General features: G+C 33.0%; 1 pseudogene; it reads left to right on the top strand.

The window, feature by feature from the left end:
* The first annotated feature begins 455 nt into the window (after positions 1-455).
* LOC134264776 (toll-like receptor 13) lies at positions 456-3,753 on the top strand (annotated as a pseudogene).
* The last annotated feature ends 2,921 nt before the right edge of the window (positions 3,754-6,674 follow it).

The raw sequence follows: 6,674 nt of genomic DNA, 5'->3' as shown, positions 1-6,674 counted from the left end.
TTCCGCGTTCTAAGGACCTTGGGGTTTAAATTATACTTATACTACATTTTTATTTGTAGTAAAAAATCCGTTTAAAATATTTCTTTTAAAAATCTCCACGACATCCAGGAATTCAATATTCCCTTGCAATCAAATACTAATTAGATGAAAAATTAATCCTTTTTATACACTTAAATATAATAAGGATTCAGTTCAATACAAGCAGTGCTTAGTCTTTGGCCATGGTTTGTCCACTCGATCTCTGTCCAATAAACATTAAGTTACACTACTCCACGTTACGACTTCCGTAAATATCTGTGTATTTAGTTAGTCTGAGTGTGGAATTCTCATAGTGTTGAAACCATGCATGCTTTGATCGCCAGCGTTTTATAACTATCAAAAATAACTTTCTGACATAAAAATAGTCATACAGGGAACAAAATAGTAACATATGATTCGATAAACTGCAATTCTCTCCCATGATATCCCAGAATACTAGTACAGAATTTGGTTCTTTTGCATCAGGGAGATGTGAATTGAAGTCAGGGAAGGCAAACTAAATAGGTAAGTCTGTTAAATGTCCGTTGGATCTAAATACACAACATTGTCACAGTTTTGGGTGTAACATGAGCTATACTTGGAATTGTTGGTCATTCTCGCAATGCCAAGGGTCAACGGCAACGTGTTGAGTCCGCACCCCTGACATTGCGAGGATACAGTAATTGTTGGTCTGAACCTTTCTCAGAACTGTAATAAGCTTGTTTTGGGCCTTTGGAACTAAAGTATCCTGTGATGGGAAGTATACATATATCCTAGGTAAGGAAGCTATAGAAACTGTCAACTTTGATTTATGAAGGGAGGAGGGTATTGTTAGATATAAACCCTTGTTCACTAGAGTTCCGCAACATATGCCAAGACATTATCATGACAAAATTAAATCAATGATATGCATGGATCATTTTGTGAGGTTCATGCCGGTTTCTGGTGGAACAAATGGAGACTAGCTGTTTAAAATAAGGAGTTTTTCATAAAATTTATAGTTTCTTCTTGTGGGGTTGACAAAGACATTATTTAAACCTAGGAGGGCATGTATATACTAAGTATATGGATAAGTAAACCGTTACTATTATATAACCTCCTTAATTAAAATATTTTGTTTTATTAATTGTGCAGGTATACATGTATATGACATTATATTCTAGTAATCAACTCGCATTAACTGTCTCTTTCCATTTTCAGGACATCGGCTGCTTTAAAAATATGACTTCAACACTCATCATTTTATTAACACTGATGTTGGTGGAACGAAACTCACAAAAGATTCCGTGTAGTGCTTCCGAAAAAATTCCCCCAAAATGGAAATGCAAGTGCTTTTATTATGGCAAATCTAAGAATGCAAATGTAAAATGCGTAAATAGGGATTCCAAGGAAAATTTAAGCTATGTCCCGCAAATGCCACATAGCACAACGTATGTGCAAATTGAAGGGTATCGGTTTACAAATGTAACCAAAAAAACATTTCAGAATTTGGAAAAGATTAATTTGAAAAGTTTGATACTAAGGAACAATGGCATTGTGAACATCAGCGACGACGCACTATCTAAAATGGGAAATCTCACAAAACTGGAGATCAGCAAAGAAATACAAGTTTGCAAACACGAAATAGGTAAAATGTTACACAAAGTATCTAAGAAGATCAAATATTTAACGTTTTCTCACAATACCTGGAAAAAACCGCCTAATTTTGAAGGACTTCGCAATAACCGTATTACTCACATGACGTTGTCTCGCAACTTCTTCCGAAATTTGTCCGGTGCTTGGTTTAAAGAATTAAAGCATCTTCATTATTTAGATGTATCCTTTAACGGAATATCAGAGAAAACTTGCAACTTTACAGGTTTAGAAAATCTTACAAATTTACATTTAGGAGGCAATTGGTTCAAAGAATTTCCAAATTTTTGTAAACACCCTTTAAAGAAATTGGAAAGACTTCGTTTTCAGAATAATAAGATAACTGAATTCTTACCGAACTACTTTAGGTGTTTGAGGAATCTAGCTCACTTGAACTTGAATGGACATGCAATAAGAATACTTTACGATAACACTTTTTCGAATCTAACGTCTTTGGAAGTACTGAACATGCAAAAGTTAGCCGGACAGCTTTATCATATTGAGGCAAGAGCATTCGAAAGTGCATCGCTAAGGAAATTGATTTTTACACAAAATGGATTTTTTTTCGAAACGAAAGTACAAATCCTGCTCCAGAGTACTTTAAGTATTGTCCAAATTTAGAGCTTCTAAATATCTCCGGAAACGCTCTAGATTTACATGAAAAAGAATTCATTTCTATGTTAAAGCCTCTGAAAAAATTGAAAACTCTTGGAATAAGAGGCATGCGTCTGGTCTATTTACCACATGGACTAATGGATAATGTACCTAATTTGACCAAACTCGACGCATCAAATAATGTTTTAAGTGGGTCTTGGAATGGGGAATTGGTTTTTGGGAATAAGTCTAATTTAGAGGTTCTTGATCTATCGTTCAATAACATAGATAAAATCACATTTTTTAATTTCCCACAGACATTGCTTAATGGATTAAATGAAAGCGGTCTAAACGTCAGTTGGAACAAATTTTCGTGCGTTTGTGATGACGTGATTTGGTTTTATAGATGGATGCACTCAAACGAGAAGAAGTTGTCCAAGATAAATAAAATTGCGTGTAGGTCTAATACACATGATGTGGGCACACAAATATTGTTTGACCTGACTGAAAGAGACTTATGTCCTATTAACCCAGTGTTGGTGATAGCCATTATAACATTATGTAGTATAATAGCAGCAACGCCTCTTGTATTGGGGTTGGTGTACAAACTTCGATGGCACATACGATACTGGCTGTACCTCTTCAAGCATCACAAAAAGGAATACGAACTTATCACAGACGATCCCGATTTTTGTTATGATATTTATCTTGTGTACTCCGACGAAGACAGTGATTTTATTTTTAAGGTTGCAATACCGTTTCTTGAGCAAAAAGGGTATAAACTTTGCGTAAGGTGTCGAGATTTTGAGGTTGGAAAGCTGCACTGCGATAATATCGTGGACAATATTAACCAAAGTAGAAGGATTCTCTTCATCCTCTCAAATCATTTTGCTAAAAGCAAATGGTGTGAATTTCAAATGCATTTTGCTTACAACAGATGCTTGGAAGAAAAAAGAAACAACATAATAGTGGCTGTTTTGAGCGAGGTCAGTTATAAATACCTTTCGAACACACTCAAAGTTCTGTTGACGTCATATGACTACGCTCTTTGGACGAAGTCTGACGAAACAGGACAAGCTTTATTTTGGGGGAAAATTTTGCGGAAGTTACAGTTTCGACTAGATCGCACAGAAAGCGCTGAAGTTATGATTGGAGACATTCAGTGATAAAAGGCCAAGTACACTACAACCAACTTTACAAGGAAGCACAATTTACAGATTGTGTGGTAAATTCAGGACAGCCGTGAAACGCAAAACGTATGAAGATTGTCAAATATCTGCGATACTTAAGTGTTGTTCACCATACATTTATTTTTTTAACAATCCATGCCTTTTGTTTTTACACAGAAATCTATGATGATCGAGTACAAACAGGAAAAAATAGTTTGTCATTTGTGTTAGATATATTTTTAATGCTATTTCGGTCTTAATTGATCAAATTAATTTAATAATCAAATTAAGATTCGCTGTAAGATTTCGTTTTTATTGCACAAGAAGAGGGAATTGTTGTTTGCCTATGATATATGCTTATAAAGTATTCATAAAACAACCAAATTTTAATTTTAGCTAGACCCTAAGCTAACTGAAGTTGTCCCGTTCCCCTGTGATATATTATGTAGTTTGAGGCAATTTGAAATAATATATGTCATAGATCTCTCTAAAGTTACTGGTATTACACGTATAACATATTTATTACTTGTAGTCAAAGTTTTGCTATATACTGATTGATATTTTTTCTCCATTGTTATTACTTATGAACAAAGGAACTGAAAAATTTAATTCCTATATCATGGGAATACAGAGAATATTCTAATAAATTATATTTTAATGAAAATTGGTTGCATCTGATTGGTCGAAAAACATTTAAAAAACTTACACTAATACCCGCTGTATAATGAAGCCACACCCTCCAGCATAGCAACAGCATACTGACTCAGTTCGAGGGCAACATGCGTTTTGTCGGACCCAAGAACCAAACTGTCAAAATACACTCAACTACATGCAATAGTTATATAATATGCAATGTATGTACAATGTATAGTCTTAGAGATGTAATTTCGAATTCATACATAGTTTAAGCTTACATGTATGTATTATCAGCTATCAAATCTGTGATATTGTCTGTTTGATTTCACTAGGTGATATACATGTATCACTTATTCGAGTATCCGATATCATAATTTTAAGGAGGAATGCCACACCAACTTTTTATTTTATAGATCTCTGAGTCAACCTTTTTAAACAATGGTTTCAGCATTGAGAGGCCGATATTAGCTCTTCATTATTTTATATGAATTTTTTTGTATTTTTTCAAAGAAAATGGAAAAAAATTAATTACATCCAAATTAGATGCTTTCTTGTAAAATTTTTGCTGTAAATGAATGCAACACATCAATACCTAATAAAATATGTAAAGAAAGTCCGGTTAGACTTTTGAATTTTTTTTTATAAAAAATTATTTATGAAAATAAAACACATTATTTGCGAATATTTTTTAAACTTGTGGTTAAAATCTTCTTAAAACCAGTCACAAGTGGAGAGAACATGTTCATTAATCATATTTATAAAAGAAATTGAAACAAAATAGCCAAATTTTAGAGAAAATAAATTTTTTAAATTTTGGCCAACCCCGATCAAAATTAAACCGATCCTGACCATAATTGTACAATTATTGGAAATAAATAACATTTTCCTAAGAACACTAGTCTGATTAGGTGTTATAAAGGTTAAAACATTATAGAACCTGACAATAAAATAGATTTCTTCATTGTAAATACATGATAAGGCAATAGATTAGCATTTTATTCATTTTGTGTTAATTTTGATCGGGATCAGTTTAATTTTAATCGGGTTAGGTCCAAATATTAAAAAAATTAATTTCTCTAAAACTTCTCAATTTCGTTTCAATTTCTTTTAAAAATATGATTGACAAACATGTTGTCCTTAGTTGTGACTAGTTTTATGGTGTTTTTAACCATAGGTTTAAAAAATATTCACAAAAAATCAGTTTTATTTTCATAAATAATTTTTTATAGAAAAAATTAAAAAGTCTAACCAGACTTTCTTTACATATTTTATTAGGTATTTACGTGATGCATTCATTTACAGCAAAATTTTTACAAGAAAGCATCTAATTTGGATGTAAATAAATTTTTTTCATTTTCTTTGAAAAAATACAAAAAAATTCATATAAAATAATTAAGAGAAATTTAAATATAACTTGAAATTCCAGAACTATTTATAATTTTCTCGGAATGCCTCTAGAATTTTGGAGTGTCTGAATTGCCGGAATTCGTCGTTTTGATTCGGGTTTTAGTATTTGCACTTAGTTCCGGGCACGTTAACGAAAAGTTTGAAAAATTGTTTAAAAATCCCTCTTTAGGAATTATTTGCAAGATGTGAGGATATTTACAATTAGTAATGAATGTTCTGAGGCGTCCGATGCAGAAATATCGGTAGGTGCAGCGTTTTTTAAAGAGAACAAGCCATGTAAACAAGCGAGTTGAGCAGACGCCATTACGGAGCCTTTACTTTTTTTACATATCAATAAGGTACATTATAAATATTTATAAACCACGACCCAAGTACCTGTGCCACACATCATCAAAATTGTGGAGCTGTTGACAAACATTTGAAAACAAAAAATTACGCCCCCTTCCGCCTTCTGCGGACCTGGGGTTAAACTATATTCAAAAGTACATTTTCAATTGTCGTAAAGGACTTCTCTTGAAAACCTTTTCTAAAAATCGGTTCACGAAATTCAATATTCAATTGCAATCAACTACTACTTATATGATAAAATATTAACCTTTTTATACACTTTAATATAATAGGGATTCAATTCAATACAAGCAGTGCTTAGTCTTTGGTCATGGTTTGTCCACTCGATCTCTTTTTAAAAATATTTAATTACACTACTCCACCTTATGACTTCCGTAAATATCTGTATAGCCTATATAATTAGTCTGAATGTGGAATTCTCATAGTGTTGAAACCATGCATGCTTTGATCGCCAGCGTTTTGTCACTATCAAAAATAACTTCCTGAAGTAAAAATAGTCATACCGGGAACAAAATAGTAAAATGTGATTCGATCAACTGCATTTCTCTCCGCATATTATACCCAAGAATACAGGGTCTGGTTCTCTTGCCTCGGGTACGACATAAGTAGGTGCAAACTGGAGTCAAAGAGGGCTAACAAGCAAGGTAAGCTTGTGCAATTTGTTCCTCTTAATTTCTTTTCAAACTTAATACATGTCGCTGTCAAACTTTTGGGTGTAGCCTAAGTTGCGTGATATTTCCTTTGACTTCATTGGCAAGCCAATAAGCTCAAGCTCAATTTCTCAGCTCTATCATTAACCATTTATGGAATGTATGGAAATAACGAACGGTATTCAAGCTCAAAAGTCCATTCAAACAATACGGATTGGGA

This window comes from Saccostrea cucullata, unplaced genomic scaffold (assembly GCF_032062105.1).
Source record: "Saccostrea cucullata isolate Sc308-1 unplaced genomic scaffold, CSIRO_AGI_Scuc_v1 ctg613, whole genome shotgun sequence".
Classification (NCBI taxonomy): domain Eukaryota; kingdom Metazoa; phylum Mollusca; class Bivalvia; order Ostreida; family Ostreidae; genus Saccostrea; species Saccostrea cuccullata.
This window is presented reverse-complemented; position numbering and strand designations above follow the sequence as displayed.